Below are 17,821 nucleotides of genomic sequence, written 5' to 3' on the forward strand. Positions count from 1 at the left end.
AGACCGCAGCTTAATATGGAAAAACCTATCTTGTAATTCAACTATTTCTTCAACTATATCAGACTTCCACATTGAACGAAAGCACGACCCAACGCTTCACCATCAACAGGCATAGCAGACATGATACTGCCAACTAACCATTTCTCCCAGCACACCATATCAAGCTGGGAAGAAGGAAGAGACATGACCACTCTTGAACATTCATCCTTAGTAAATGAAAGATCCTGAAACTGCATTGGGATATCTTTTGCCATTTGCAAAGAGAAAATACACAAAACCAGACAACAACACAATACCAACATTAAAAAAATACAAAGAAACGTGGTAAGCCTTAGAAGATTATATACACTATAGAATGCACCAAAAACAACCAAAACATACCATAATAGCAAGAATAAAATAAATATAATCGCTATAATTGAGACCCAAAATAAACAGAAAGCACCGACCAAAGAACCTAAGAAACCAGAATACATCCAATACCCAAAAAAAGACCACCAGCAACAAAATAAAACAACAAAATTAGAACCATGAAAGAATCGTTGTAAACCCAAAACAATCCATAAACAAAACCAATATATTATTAACAACCAAAAGAATAAAATAACATTCACAAAAAAGGCATAACCAAAACCGTGTATTATTAAAAACCAAGGAAAAAGAAATAAAAAAATCATACCCAAAACAGTATAGCATATCTCCGGTAATCAGAAACCAAATATGTAATGAAAGGAAAGAAAACTCATAACCAATACCATGCATCAATCCACCGAATGACCGGTAATGATGTCCAAGGAGATCGCTCATCCCATTTGCATGAAAGAGCGATTCCATGAGAGAAAGTCGAGAAAGAATTTTGGAGAGCATTTTTTTACCAGTTACCACCTTTCAGTCGTACTAGGTCCTACGGAAGGAGACCTAAAAATAATACCACCCTATAAATACGGATGCCCTATAACTAAATAGAAATAAACTATAAAGTAACTAAATAGCACTTACACATATCTCGAGACGAGTGTGTGAAATTGAACTGAGCAGAATTGGAGTGATCTGAATCAATTGGAGAGCGATGTGGAGACACAGGAACACGTTTAGAAAATTAAACCAAAAAGTGAGTTCAAAATCTCTCAATTTACTTAACATAATTAAGATTTTAAGAAATACATGGTGTAAAATAGGGCTTTTGGGCCAAAATTTTGGCAAATTGAATGTGGAAACGAACTTAGGACGTTGAAAAATATAAAGATAAGAGTCTTAAAAGTCAACAGATCAAAGTCAAAGTTAACAGTCAAATGCAACAATCAATGGTCAAAGTTAATTGTTAACAATTCAGGTAAGGGTTAGGTTCGGTTAAATCGGTTCAATCAGATCAGATCAAGTGTCAAACTTGTTCAGGACCAGTTCAATTGGACCATTTTACTATTTTAACCACCACAATGAAGCCCATTGGTGCATGGTGGCAGTGAAGCCTCTTCTGGCGGTTGGAAAATTCCCAAAAATGCAAGAAAAATATTTTAAGGCCTAGGGAGTCACTTACAAACTTCAGTTTTCTAAAAATATTGACGGAGATGAACCTTTATCAAAACTTGAATATTCAAACTTTTACTAATTGTAAACGGTAATGGCGAACAAAAATTCAAAGACATCAGACGAACGAGATCGATGAGACATACACAATAGTTTTAGAGGTGTCAAACACCACCTTATGGTTAGTGATGGATCAAAGAAAAACCAAAACAAAAGGCTGTTGGGAGATAGTGTGGATGTGGGAGTGAGATTTTTGGGTAAATTATGCTATAAGTTCTGTAACTTTTTATAACACTTACATAAGTACACAAGTTTTAAAACACTTCAATTCAACAAAAGAATTGAAGATGTTAAAACTCTCTCCTTAAGAAAATTTCAGCCTTGAAATTTTACCTGACAGAAAAAGATAGGGAAGTTACTCTTTCATGGGTTTTTGAGTCTCCTAAGTGGCCTCTAAAGACTACGATTACTTCAAATAACCTTAACCATCTGTATACGTCAACTTGATAGAACTCAATCGTCATAAGGAAGAATCTGAATAGGTTTATCCTTGTAACTTAGATCAGGTCTCAACTCAACATCCTCCACATAAATGATATACGACATATCAAAATGATAAGGCCTCAACATAGAGAAATGGAAGATATTGTGAATGCGCTTAAGCTCAAGCAGCAAATCAAGATGATAAGTAACTGGTCTAACCCAATGTAAAATCTGATAAGGTACAATAAACCTCATAAGTCCATTGGCCATTATGACCAAACCTGGAAACTTTCTTCCAATGAGATACTTTCAGAAAAACTCAATCACCCACATCGAACTAAATTTCTAGCCTCTTCAAATTAGCATAAGACTTTTTTCCTATAAGAAATAGCCTTAAGTCTGTCTCGAATCAGCCTCGCTATACTCTCGATTTCCTAAATAAGATCAAGTCCTACAACCCACCTCACAGATAACTCGATCCAACATAACAAAGTATGACATCAATGACCATACAAAGCCTCATATGATGCTATTTGAATATTTATATGATAACTATTGTTGTAGGCAAACTCAGCCAATGGCAAGTGAAACTCCCAATTGCCCCATAAATCTATAACACATCCTCTTAGCATATACTTCAAAATCTAGATAATATGCTGAGAATGCCCATCAAATTGCGGGTGAAAAGCTGTATTGAAATTCAATCGGGTACCTAGAGCCTCATTAAGAGCCTTATAGATTTGCGACGTAAACCTCGGATCTCGATAAAAAATAATGGATAAAGGGACCCAATGAAGACAAACAATATAAAAAGTATACAATTGAGCCAATCTTTCCAGAGTATAATTAGTCTGAACTGAAATAAAGTGAGTAGACTTGGTGAGACGATCAACGATAACCTATACTAAATTAGTCTGAACCGAAATAAAGTGAGTAGACTTGGTGAGACGATCAACGATAACCTATACTATATTCTTCTTGGATTGCATCAAGGGTAATCCACATAAAAAATATATAGTTACTCTCTCCCATTACCACTCAGGAAATCTGAATGGTTTGAAGTACACTAGATAGAAATTGATGCTCAACCTTTACTTGCTAACAGGACAGAAAGCTAGCTTCATACTCAGTGACATCTTTTTTCAAACCAAACCAATAGTATATTTCCCTAAGATTTTGGTACATCTTAATACCACCGAGATGCATAAAATAAGTACTATTATGAGCTTCCCAATAAATAGCATTTCGCAACTCAGGATTATTCTGGACATAGTAACGCCCTTAAAAGCACAATATACTATCCCCATCAAAGGTGTACTCATAATCATAACTCTACTTAGCTCGTTTTACAAATGAAAACAAGGATGCTTCAAGAGGTTGCTTCAACTTAATCTCATCTTCAAAGGTAGGCTTAACTCGGGCTTCAATTAACAAGGCACCATCATCATACAAGCTAATACTAGCAAAAACTACCCTCAAATCAATAGTCACTCTGCAACTCAAAGCATCGACAACTACATTGGCCTTTCCAGGGTGATACTGAATCTCAAAATTGTAATATTTCAAAATTTTCAACTAGCGATGTTGTTTGAAATTGAGATCCTTCTGAGTCAACAGATATTTTAGACGTTTTTTATTGGTATAGATATATCACATTTCACCATATAGGTAGTGCCTTCATGTTTTTAGTGTAAAGACCATTGCAACTAACTCTAGATCATGCGTAGGATAGTTACACTCATGTGGCTTCAGCTGACGAGATGCATATACTACTACTTTTCTATCATCTATCAGAACAAAACCCAAACCAGTGTGTGAAGCATCACTATAAACTATATAATCCTTTTTGGACTTTTCTTGGATGAAAACCAGAGCTTGAGATAGAACTAATTTTAATTGCTCAAAACTCGACTGTTGAGCTTCACCCCAAACAAAAGGTACATTCTTTCTCATAAGTTTCATCAAAGGGATAACAATCATGGAAAACCCCTCTACAAACCTCCGATAATAACATGTCAAACCTAGAAAACTATGGACCTTAGCCACATTTTTAGGTTATTTCCAATTCTAAATAGCCTCAATATTTTTCAATCAACAAAAATACCCTTAGCAAAAATAATGTGACCCAAGAACATTACCTCGATAAGCCAAAACTCACACTTACTAAACTTCATATGGAATTATTTTCCTTCAAAATATGAAAAACAACCCTCAAATGCTCATCGTACTCAACCTCATACTTCGAGTAAATCAAGACATCATAAAAAAACACCAACAAATTGATCCAAATACGATTGGAATACCTTGTTCTTCATATCCATGAAAGTAACAGTGGCTTTAGTCAACCTGAATGACATCACCAAGAACTCATTATGGCCATTTTAAGTATGAAAACTCATCTTTGGGATATAAAAATCTTTCACTTTAAGCTGATAATAGCGATACTAAAGATCAATTTTAGAGAAAATATTTACACCTCAAAACTGATCAAATTAATCATCGATACGTGATAACATGTATTTGTTTTTAATTGTCATCTTATTTAGTTTCCGATAATCGATGAAAAAACGCAATGATCCATCCTTTTTCTTAACAAAGAGCATGGGAGCTCCCCATGGAAAGGTACTGGGTTGAGTAAAACCTCAATCTAACAATTTCTACAACTGAATCTTAAGCTCTCTCAATTCCTTAGTTGCCATGCAATAAGGAGCCATGGACACCGATGCAGTACCCAGATACAATTCAATTCCAAACTCTACTTCTCTCTCAAGTAGTACACCCATTAATTTTTCCAGAAAATCTCTCATAATACGAATCTATTTTATTCCAAAAATAGACTTTCTCAAGTACATTATATAAGTAAGATACACTACGACACCCTTCTGAATCATTTTCTAAGCTACTTAGGTTGATATAACATTAGACAGGTAACCTCATCGCTGACCGATTAGAATAATTTCCCTATCAGCAAAAGTCTTCAGAATCGCTCTTTTGCATTCATAGTTCAAGTTAACTCGATGTTCCTTCAATCAATCAGTACTTGGAAGAAAATCAAACTCATCTAGAGAGAGTTCTATAAGATTTACCAAAAAGGTCTCTCCATAGAGCTTGAGATGACATTTTTGATAGATTTTTTCAACCACTACAAATTGACTGATAGGAGACTAAACAACAACATGACATGTAGTTGGCTCAACCAGAATATCTAGATTATGGGATACAAAACTCGCAATGTACGAATACATACACCTATCATAAAGTAAACAAAAATAATGAATAGGATGAATGGTAAAAGTACATGCAATGGAATCTAGCTCAGCGCAATCCTCACAACATGTCATAGCATAAACAAGAGTAGACTATTTGGCCTCTGAACTCATAGAACCTCTACTCTAGGAAGATTGCCCATACTCGAAGAACTTGGTGCATGACTAGATGAGACATGTTAGTTCTGACTACGACCCCTCGTGTGTTTGAGATGATTCCTGAGAATGAGCAGGAGTCTGATATATTAGAGCAGGGTATAGATAATCTCTCAAGAAATGCTCAGTGGAACCATACCTGAAATATGCTCCCAACGTTTTGCGACACTCACCATCATACTGCCTACTACAGTATGTATAGGTAGGAATAATCCATTGTGTAGAAGTAATACACATACCCTCAGAATGAACAAATGAATCAATATGTCTAAACTTAGAGTTAAATCTCAAAATTTCATCCTTCAGATGTTTCCTAGGAAAAGTAGAAGAACCAGAAGGACCCTTGGAACCTGATTACTTCATTTTATAGTTATGTTGTTCCTTGATGAGGTCTTTTACTCCTCTGTAGTTTTAGTTCAGTCTACGAGCTTAACAAAGTCCCTTTTTTGATAGGTAGCTATCGTGTTACGAATCCTAACACGTAGAACCTTCTCAAATAGTAAACACTTGTCCTCATCGGTAGTGATAAGTCCAGTAGCATACTTACTGAAACATAGAAACTCAAGCTCATAATCCTGAATAGACATATCACCATGTTCCATATCCATTAATTCCTATTTCCACTCTTTTAGATAATGGCTACCCACAAACTGACTTTGAAAAGCATTTTGGAAAAACTCATAAATCAATTAATCTCTCAAAGTAGTCATCTTCACTAAATTCTACCAACTCAGAGCATCATCATTCAATAGAAAAACAACATCTTGAAGACTTCAGTCCACTAGATAATCCATCTCATCTATAAGACACTTAATATCCCCAATCCAGTACTCCCCAACAAATGGTGATGCTCGAGTAAGTTCTCTAAAGTACTCCACCCGTTATGCAATATAGTCGATGAAACAATAACAATAGTGTCCTCTAACTGAACCCCAGTAGATCTCTGAAGTAAATGCAATACTACTCGACTAACAACATATTCTAAATCATCAATAAATCTGCCTCTAGTAGCAGCTGTACAATCAGTATGCTTAGTCAGATCAGAAGAACTAGACGCTTGGTGGGTGTCGAATCCAACAAATAATAATACTTGCTTTTAGAAATATAAATTGTAGTAGTGATAAGCAAGGTCAAATCCCAGGGATTGGGTAGACTTATTTTAATGAAGAATAAAGTAAATAAAAGGGGTTTTGAAATTGAGAAAAAGAAAAAGCAAATATAATCAACTAAGAATTTAGAGAAATCAATATCAAGCAAATATCCAACTAAAGGAATAATTTCAGAATTGGTTCAGTGAATTGATCATAGATGCAATGATAAAATCTTTTAGTCTTCACTAAATTGGTTATGGTTATTGAGAAGCTCTAACAACCTATCTCTCCTTAGTTTCTCGATAATCAAGAGAAGCTCGTTGATTATTTCCCTTGTTAATAAACAACCCTAGACAAGCTCTTAAGATTTAATCCACCAACAACATTAACCACTAGAGTGACCACCAATTCTAGGCAACGAATATACAAGCTCGATTCATTTAAACTATGTTATATACCTTCATAACATAATCATAATCAACCATGTTACTTTACCACTAATATTAGAACATTTAAACAATTACAGATTTAAAGTTCTAAATGGAAATTTATCAACCTGATAATTGAACAACGGGCCCTTTGCACAATCAATCAAGACAATAATTCTTAATAAAAAAAAGATATATAAATAGCAAAGAAGTAAAAGAACAATGAAAATTATTTAGATCTCACAATCCTTGAAGAACTGAAACTTCAATTATCCTCCAGTTGGAACAAAAGTATTTAGCCACTCATAATTGAAAGAACACCAAAAGAAAAACTTAAAGAAAACCTAGTGAAAACTTAATGAAAACTTTATGAAAAACTGATGCCCTAGCTCCCTTTTTATAAGGATTTTCCTACTCTAGATAAGGAAGTTTCACTTAAAGAAAATCCCACAAAAATAGGTGTTTTAAATGCCCTCATCCTTTTCTAAAGATAATAATAATTCAAAAGAGTCTTCCAACCGTCATTAAACTCATTTACCCTTGTAAATTCGTAACCCTAATTTAGGGTTGTACGGACTGGTAAGGCGCGGCCACGCCTTAACTGAAGACTTCTTTTGCGATAGCTCAGAATGAATAAGCTGTGCCCATGCTTTATGCGAAAACCTCTTCTGGTCTTTTCAACTTCTTGAATTCCTATTTTTCCTCATTGATTTGGGGATTTTGTGAAGATCATGCTAATCATTATATTTTGAACTTGTTTTATCCAAATCTTTAACCTAATCCACAAAATACGAAATATAATCAAAAAACAATAATTTAAGCAATTTTAGTTATTCAAATATGAGGAAAATATCATAGAATACATGTCTAATATGCATCTTATCAAATTCCCCCACACTTAAACCAATGTTTGTCCTCAAGCATATAATAGTTCAAATTCATAATTCTTCTCAACATCAATCCTTCTTCTTCATTTCCTCATCCCTCCATAATCAAAATAGTCATGCCTTAAAGACTCAAATCTAGACACAAATAAGGAACGAGCAATTCGTAGAAGAAATTCTCATAAACCAACACACATGAATAATTACTTCATCAATCTTTTCGAAATCAAAATGCAGTGGGATCTAATACCCTGACATTGGATTCACTCAATACGCTCGAAGTGTTTAGGGTGTCAATAAACTCTCAAGCCAAAACATAGAAAGATTTCTACCATAGGCTTGCTACCCTATCACATCCTCACCACTAATCAATGAATTGAATGCATAAAAACCTCAGGGTCTTAAACAGGGTGTAATGGGGCTTAGGTGAGGTTTGGTAGGAAATGAATTTGAGTTTTTTTATTGAAGGAGTCATACAAACCTATCCACATGGAACTCAATCTCAAATGTTCTCTTCAAGCCACATAACAGTTTTTCTTTTCTTTTGCACAATCTCTTTTTCTTTCTTTCATTTGCACGATTTTTTCCTTTTTCTTTTCCTTTTTTTTCTCTTTTTTTAGGTTTGTTTAATGAGATTGCAACTCGAATCACTGTATTCCAACATCTTCCGATCTTCTTAAGATAATTTGAATTCTCATGTGAAGAAGCTCATATAATCCTCCAATTCAAGGTTCAAAAGAGGGGAAATTAATAAAAAGATTTGATATTTGCTTGTACCATGGTTAATTTCAAACAATAAGGCTTAGGCTCAAAATTGGCTTTCTAAGGATGATAATCAGGGTAGGCTTTTTACGAAAGCTAAAAGTGGTTTCACCTAAATGCCCTTATCGTTCTTGATGCATCCAATTCTAAAATGTGGTCTTCAACATGTATAACAAAGCAAGTTCTACAAAAATTAACTATGTATGGCAATCACACAATCAAGAAATTGAGCATGCTTAAAATGAGTGCTCATTGGCCCAAAAACTCACAAAAAGGGCAAACATGTATTAAATCCCACATATTTTTCATTCAATTAGTCATCAAGAGTAATCAACCAGTGTGTAGCAAATAAGAATTCAACTACTCAAGCTAATCCCCTATTATGCTTCAACTTAATTCGATAATTCACAACAATCTAAATCATGCAAGGATAAACATTGAAAGAATTTGGAATTTCGAAGAGGAAAATCACAAAAAAGAACTAAAGAACACTTGTTTATTTTTCTTCAAAAAATAGAAGCAAAATTATGTTCAAAGAAAAACCATGTATAAAATACTCTCCCCCACACTTAATCCATATATTGTCCTCAATGTATCAAAAGTAGATGCTCAAAAACCATAAAAGAATAAGAGTATAAAACTCCCTAAAAATGTTGAGCATCAACGACAATATATGTCACGAGTTGGGGAGTGAAGGTGATGTGGTCGGCTAGGTTGATTCTCGGACTAAGCGGAGACGTGGGTCGAGTGGAGCGGAGAGGACGGTTGGTGGCGCGCATTTTTCTGAAGGAGCATAGAAAATAAAGAAAGGATAAGGCACATTTATATTTAAAAAGTTTCTTTGAATCTTGTTTCCTGAATCAGAAGTGGTGTTGAGTTTAGATGTGGGCACGTCTTATACAAAAACATCTTCTAGATAGTGAGAGACTTTTGGAATAATTATGCTTTGTAAAGCGTGCCCACGGGTTACAAAAATTCATCTTCTGACCTAAAGAGGAAAACAAGATTAATTGTACTCCGAAAAATCAAGGAAAAAATAAAATAAAAATAAAAAGAACGAAAATAGGAATTGAAAAAGGGAAAATTGGGTTACCTCCCAAGAGCGCCTTTCTTTTACGTCTTTGGTTAGACGTCGTAGCTTCTTAATCATCCTAAGTTGGGTACTCCAAAATGGTTTGACCAACAGTATGCATCAGAGAACCTTCATAAAAAGGTTTGAAACGATGATCATCGACCTTAAATATTTGACCCGTATCCAAACTTTATATTTCATCGATAGAGAAATTTTTCCTCCACCCAATATCTTCCTTGTACTCTCTAAGCATTCGAATCAACTTTTCTTCTTCTAAGCAAGAGAGTTTGTTGGGAATGATCACCATAATAGTTTTATCTTCTCTTAAATATACATGCTTCAGATGATTTGGCAAAGGCTTCGTTTCTAATTTGGGTGCTTGCACAAGAGAATGAAGAAGCTTGGTATGAGAAAGAGGTGACTCAATATGAGATACACCATACCTCATGGGTTTGATTGATTCTAGTTCTTGGATTATATCTTGCAAATCAAGATCCAACAAAGACTTTTTCATGACTCCTTGTAATCCTTCAGAAGTGAAATTCATGTTGAGTGTATCTTTCAACTTGTCATCATCATTTTGATCAAAAGTTTCCTGTGCTAAAGGGTCAATAACATCCATGAAAAAAATAGAGGACACATCACTAGGACATCTCATGACATCATAAATATTGAATTTAATCATTTCACCATCAAATTCCATGGTAAGTGTACCATAATTTACATCAATTTTTGTCCTAGCTGTTTTCAAAAATGGTCTTCCTAACAAAATTGATGTTGATTTAGAAGAATCATCTTATTGCATATCAAGCACATACAAATCTACAGAAAATACCAATTTATTAACTTGTACCAAAACATCCTCTAAAACTCCCTCAGGATATACATTAGATATATCAGCAAGTTGAATAATCACTCCTGTTTCTTTTAAAGGACCAATATTCAGAGATGAGTGAATAGAAAGAGGCATGATATTTATTGAGGCTCCTAGATCTAACATTGCTCTCTTAATCCTAACATTACCGAGTTTATACGGTATAGTAAACATACATGGATCTTTGCACTTAGGGGGTAGTTTTTTCTGGAGGACAGCTAAAACATTCTCCCTCATACTTACCTTTTCATTACCCTTGAGTTTTCTCTTGTTGGTGCATAATTCTTTAAGAACTTTAGCATATCGAGGTACTTGTTTAATTGCATCAAATAAAGGAATATTTACCTCAATCTTACGAAATGTCTCAAGAATTTCTTTCTCTTCTTCTTCTTTTCTGGACTTAGCAAATCTAGAGGGAAAAGGAGGTTCTATGACAAATTCATTCGATTTTTCGCTTTTGAGTCCTTTAGGTTGGTCTTTCTCTTCTGTTTGTTTCTTGTACTTAGCGAATCTAGTGGGAAAAGGAGGATCTATGACAAATTCCTTCGGTTTTTCGCTTTTGAGTCCTTTAGGTTGGTCTTTCTGAGTCTGAGGAGCAACAACTTCCTTTTCAGTTTCTTCCTCTAAGGCTCTCACATGTACCAATGGACTAGGTTCCTTCAACTCCTTTCCAATTCTCAATGTGATTGCACTAACATTTTTTTTTGGATTAACAATGGTTTGTGAAGGTAACTTACCTTGGGATTCTAACCGACTCACGGAGGTTGCCAATTGACTCATTTGATTCTCCAAATTTTGTATGTTTGTTCTTGTCTGTTGCTGAAATTTTTGTGTGTTAGTTGCAACTGATTTGACAATTTCTTCTAGAGACATACCTGCTTTGAAGAATACTGCTCAAGTGGAAAACATTGGAATTGCGATGATCTTGGTCCATAGCTAAGGTTAGGATGATCCCTCCATTCTAGATTATAGGTATTTAAGTAAGGATCATATTTCCTTTGCGGAGGATCGGGAAACCTTCCAACTGCATTGGCGTACTCATGAGAATCATCTTGAAGCGTAGGGCACATGTCAGTTGGGTGATCAATCGCAACACATATCCCACAAGCTTTCACTTGCTGTTTTTTTCCTATAACTAGTTGCTGAACAAGGGAGGTGAGATGCAATAATTGATGTTCAATGGAAGATGAACCTACCTCATTCATTCTTCTTGGAGATATGTCTTGCCTAGAACCAAATTGTTGTGAATTGGCGACCATGATGGATATCAATTCCTTAGCATCGTGAGGATTTTTATTCACTATGGCGCCTCCACTAGCTGCATCCATCATCTTCCTCTCCATGGGTAGAAGTCCCTCATAGAAATATTGGATGAGAAGTTGCTAAAAAATCCCATGTTGAGGGCATCTTGCACACAATCGTTTGAATCTTTCCCAATACTAGTGAAGGGTCTCAACATCTTTTTATTTTATTCCACATATATCCCTTCGAATGCCAGCGGCTCTTGAAGCAGGGAAAAATTTATCAAGGAACATCCTCACCATCTCAGCCCAAGTAGTTACAGAACCAGGGGGTAAATAGAAGAGCTAGTCTTTAGCTCTATCGGCTAGCGAGAACAGAAAATCACGTAGTTTTATCTGCTCTTCAGTCACTCCTCGCGGTCTCATACTTGAACATACCACGTGGAATTCCTTCAAATGATTATGAGGATCTTCATTCTCAAGTCCATGAAAACTAGGCAACAAATGAATCAAACCAGATTTTAATTCAAAAGCTACCTCCAAAGCTGGGTAGTCAATACAGAGTGGTTGTTGATTCACATTTGGTGCAGCCAATTCTCTTAGAGTTCTTTCTTCGTTGGCCATTGTTCCTTCTATTTCAGAATCGCTACGAGCGGTCTTCTCAATTTCAGGATCGTATTGGAGTTCACCTACACAAGAAGAACGTAGCATTAAAATATGTCTAAATGACACCAATCCCCGGCAACGGCGCCAAAAGTTTGGTGGGTGTCGAATCCAACAAATAATAATACTTGCTTTTAGAAATATAAATTGTAGTAGTGATAAGCAAGTTCGAATCCCAGGGATTGGGTAGACTTATTTTAATGAAGAAAGGGGTTTTGAAATAGAGAAAAATAAAAAGAAAAATCAATTATAATCAACTAAGAATTTAGAGAAATCAATATCAAGAAAATATTCAACTAAAAGTATAATTTCATAATTGGTTCAGAGAATTGATCATAGATGCAATGATAAAATCTTCTACTCTTCACTAAATTGGTTATGGTTATTGAGAAGCTCTAACAACCTGTCTCTCCTTAGTTTCTCGATAATCAAGAGAAGCTCTTTGATTATTTCCCTTGTTAATGAATAACCCTAGACAGGCTTTTAAGATTTAATCCACCAACAGCATTAACCACTAGAGGGACCACCAATTCTAGCCAACGAATACACAAGCTCGATTCATTTAGACTAGGTTATATACCTTCATAACATAATCATAATCAACCATGTTACTTTACCACTAATATTAGAACGTTTAAACAATTACATATTTAAAGTTCTAAATGGAAATTTATCAACCTGATAATTGAACAATAGGCCCTTTACACAATCAATCAAGACAATAATTTTTAATAAAAACATAAGATATATAAATAGCAAAGAAGTAAAAGAACAATGAAAATTATTTAGATCTCACAATCCTTAAAGAACCAAAACTTCAATTATCCTCCAGTTGGAACAAAAGTATTTAGCCACTCATAATTGAAAGAACACAAAAAAAGAACTTAAAGAAAACCTAGTGTAAACTTAATGAAAACTTTATGAAAAACTGATGCCCTAGCTCCCCTTTTATAAGGATTTTCCTACTCTAGATAAGGAAGTTTCACTTAAAGAAAATCTCACAAAAATAGGAGTTTTAAATGCCCTCATCCTTTTCTAAAGATAAGAATAATTCAAAAGAGTCTTCCAGCCGTCATTAAACTCTTTTACCCTTGTAAATTTGTAACCCTAATTTAGGGTTGTACAGACTGGTAAGGCGCGCCCACGCCTTAACTGAAGACTTCTTCTGCGACAGCTCAGGATGAATAAGCCGTGCCCACACTTTATGCGAAAACCTGTTATGGTCTTGTCAACTTCTTGAATTCTGATTTTGCCTCCTTGATTTGGGGATTTTGTGAAGATCATGCTAATCATTATATTTTTGAACTTGTTTTATCCAAATCTTCAACCTAATTCACAAAATACGAAATATAATCAAAATCCATGATTTAAGCAATTTTAGTTATTCAAATATGAGGAAAATATCATATAATATATGTCTAATATGCATCTTATCAACGCTCGAGTGTGTCTCATAGATGAATTGACCTGAGGAACTGGAGGATCTCTATCAGTACCAGTCACTCGGCCTCCACGACCTAGAGCGCTACTACCACTACGGGATGGTGTAGACGGATATCGACCTCAACGAGGTAGAAAACTATCTACTGAGTGGTATCTGAAATAAAACATAATCATAATTTAAAGTTAGATCTAATACTGGAGTCTTAAAACAAAATGTTCATATTTGAAAACATACAATATTAAAATCATTTAGCATAAATTTACCATCAAAATGGATTTTAGAAAATATTTCCCATACCCAAAAATTTTCGATGCATGCCAGAAATTATTTAACAAAACAATATAAATTTGTCAGGTAACACAGTCTGAGTGTCAAACTTACACTCTGATACCATTAAATGTAACCCTCAAACCCGAACTAGACATTACGAATGAATCTCAGAGATCACAACATTTTGTTTTAACAAATATTACAAATTTTGTATTAGAACATGCATCACCAAGAAATTGATATAAATTCGTAAGCAAAAGTAAAAATTAATAATACATATGATAATATAAGTTTAAAATCCAAAACATGTAAAAACATAGAATCCCAAAGTTTCATATAATATATATGTAAAAGAAATAGAAAATAAGAAATATAAAGTCTAAAAACGTCCGTACGATGCCAGTAAGGAAAATTTGCTAATAAACGATCATCCAAGTATCGATTGTAATCCTAAAAGTCGAAAGGATCTAAAAATATAGAAACTAAAAATTGAGTTAAAAAGCCCAATGTGTCATCTAATGTAAAAATAATATGTCATAATGATGTAATTTAAATTCAGACAACAGTAAATCAATTGACCATTTACCAAAAAGATATAATATGAAATTCACACAGCTTTATCTTTCGTCATGGATAATAGAATGGGGATGTTACCCTCCAAAGAGGTTCCCGGTTACAACCAGAAGTTAGAATTGGTGTTTAGTTCACCGAAGAGGATCCCATGCAAAATCAAAACGGGGATATAATCCTATATAGAATAAAAAAATACATCAATATACAGATTAAAAGTAATGCATCAATAATCAGAAATCATTTATAACCCATATAAACATAACCAGAATACGTACATGCGTACGGACAATAACATACAACACAATACCATATAATAATAAAGGTATCAAACAGGTTAAGGGGACACACCTATTACAACTAACTAACACTAACTAAGTCTTACGCTTCCCACGATCAATCGTACTAGGTCCTGTGGAATGGGGACCTAAAAATAATATCACTTTATGAATATTGATGCCCTACATTTAAATAGAAATAAACTATAAAGTCACTAAATAACAATTATACATATATCGAGATAAGTGTGCAAAATCAAAATAGAACGGGAATGATCGAGATATACTAGAGAGTGATGTGGAGACACAGAAGAACCTTTAGAAAATAATACCAAAAAGTGAGACCAAAATCTCACAATTTACTTAACATAATTAAGACTTTAAGCGATAAATGACGTAAGACAAGTCTTTCAGGTCAGAATTTAAAAAAACAAACTCAAGACGTTCAAAAATAAATATGTGAATCTTCAAAAAAAAGTAAACAGGTCAAAGTAAAAGTAAAAGTTAATGGTCAATGATTAACGGTTCGTGTTAGGGTTTGATTTGATCAAACTGATTCAATCAGACCAACCGATTTAAGGTCTGTCCAAATGGACTGGCTCACTAAACTGCCAATACAAAGCGCACTCACTCACGACAATGTGTGAGGAGCATGAAGCCTGCTCTGTTGGTCGAAAAATTCCCAAAAAGTGCAGAAAAATATTTTAAGGCCCGAAGAGTCACTTACAAACATCGATTTTTGAAAAGATCGACGAAGATAGGGTTTTATCGAAATATGAATATTAGAAGCTTCACTGATTGCAAGCGAAATGGCAAACGACAATCCAAGTTAACTGGATGAACGGGGTTGATAAGACGAACACAATGGTATCGGAGGTGTCGAACACCACCTCATGGTTAGTGACGAATCAAAGAAAAACGAAAACATAAGATGGTTGTAACCAAAACATAAGATGGTTGTGTGTGTGAGAGAGAGAGGCGGAAATTTGGAAATAAAAAGCAAAAGATGGTTGAATATTGGTGTTAACCCTAATTTTGGGTAAATTACACAACAAGTTCTCTAACTCTTTAGAGCTTTTACATAAGCACAAAAGTTTTAAAGTACGTTAATTTAACTCAAAAATTTGAGATGTTACATTATTTATTAACTATTATGTTTTAGTATATTATATAAAAAAATATATATATATGAATAAAAAACTAATTAATATATTTTTATTAACATATACATTGTACAAGCTCAAAAATTAACCTTTTTTTCATAGTACTTAAATTATCTCATAACTCCTTTAAACCCTTAATAAACGAATTATGTACTTAAATACAATCAACTCAAGCCCACTCTTCCACAAAGTGTTATGCGAAAGTTACATGGTTTACCGGGTAGTTTTTAAAATTTCTTTGTTTTATGGAAGCAGTGGTGGTCTTCTTCGGCCACCACCCTGTCATTTTTAGTTCTTTTTTATCGTATTTTCAATTGGTCCTTTTTCTAGTAAATGGTATCATACCGGTGTTTTAGACTATCGGTGCAGGTTTTATTGTTGGGCTTATTCTATGTCTTTTGTTTTTCACCGAATACATGGTTGGTTGCTTTCCCGATGCCTGATTCCTGTGTTCGTTTGTACAAGACGGTTCGTTGGTTATCACATATATGTGCCGGATGGGATTGTCGTTAAGGGGAGATCGCTTTTTCCGTTGGCCATCTTGGTTCTTCGTCCAATTTCTCTCCATGTTTTGTTGCTCAAAGCCGTTAGTGTATTCTGTTTACGTACGTCGTTGCTCCACTTGTTAATGGTTTTGTTTATCAGACTATCACTAAGAGGTCATTGTTATATTTTATTTTCGATACTCTTGACTGTATTTGTTCAGTATGTAGTTGGTAAGACGTTTGTTGATACAACTTTCTATAAATGAAATATTCTGGTTATTTTCAAAAAAAAAATACAATCAACTCAACATACTCTAAATTCTAAATTAATAGAAAAATAATATCAACTAAATTAAAAATTGATCGGTATAGTTTGAATTAATTAGATACTTACAAAATTTGTTTGTTAAAAGATTTGACCCTTATGAACAATACAATCAACTCAACATACTCTAAATTCTAAATTATTATAATAATAATATCAACTAAATTAAAATTTGATCGATATAGTTTGAATTAATTAGATAATTACAAAATTTGTTTGTTACAAGACTTGACCCTTATGAACAATTTTTTATATCACTACAAAAGATTAGATGGTTAGCTTATAGGGCTACTCTTCAAAGACTCTTCTTCCGTTATTTAGACATTCATTCCCGTTTACCAAAATAAAATGGTAAACTATTTATTTGGTCACACATCTATTACTTAATTTCTATTTTGATCATATAATTATTATTTTAAAAAAAATTATATTTAACTTTATGTTATGATTCTATTTTGGTCACCTTAAATGAAAAACAATTAATGATGATACTAACATAACTTTTTTTATTCATTATCTTATGATGACAAATCATCATCGTCATTAATTTTTAAGGATAAGTGATCAAAACATAACTAAAATATAAAAAGTGATGGTTTCTTTCGATAGTCTAGTGGGAGATTCTGCAGTAGCTGATCGTGTTTCGATCTCTAATAGGAATCCTTCAAAGGTAGCGAGTTGGTCTCCGCCTCCCATAGGCTTTATTAAAGTGAAAGTGGATGGCGCTTGGACAATTTGTGGTTGAAGGGTGGCATCGGTGGGTTGGTTAGAGATGAAAGAGGTGCAATGTTGGGATCGTTCTCAGAAAGTGTTGGTTTTGGCCCTCCTATTTTGGCAGA

This window comes from Hibiscus syriacus, unplaced genomic scaffold (assembly GCF_006381635.1).
Source record: "Hibiscus syriacus cultivar Baekdansim isolate YM2019G1 unplaced genomic scaffold, ASM638163v2 tig00110630_pilon, whole genome shotgun sequence".
Classification (NCBI taxonomy): domain Eukaryota; kingdom Viridiplantae; phylum Streptophyta; class Magnoliopsida; order Malvales; family Malvaceae; genus Hibiscus; species Hibiscus syriacus.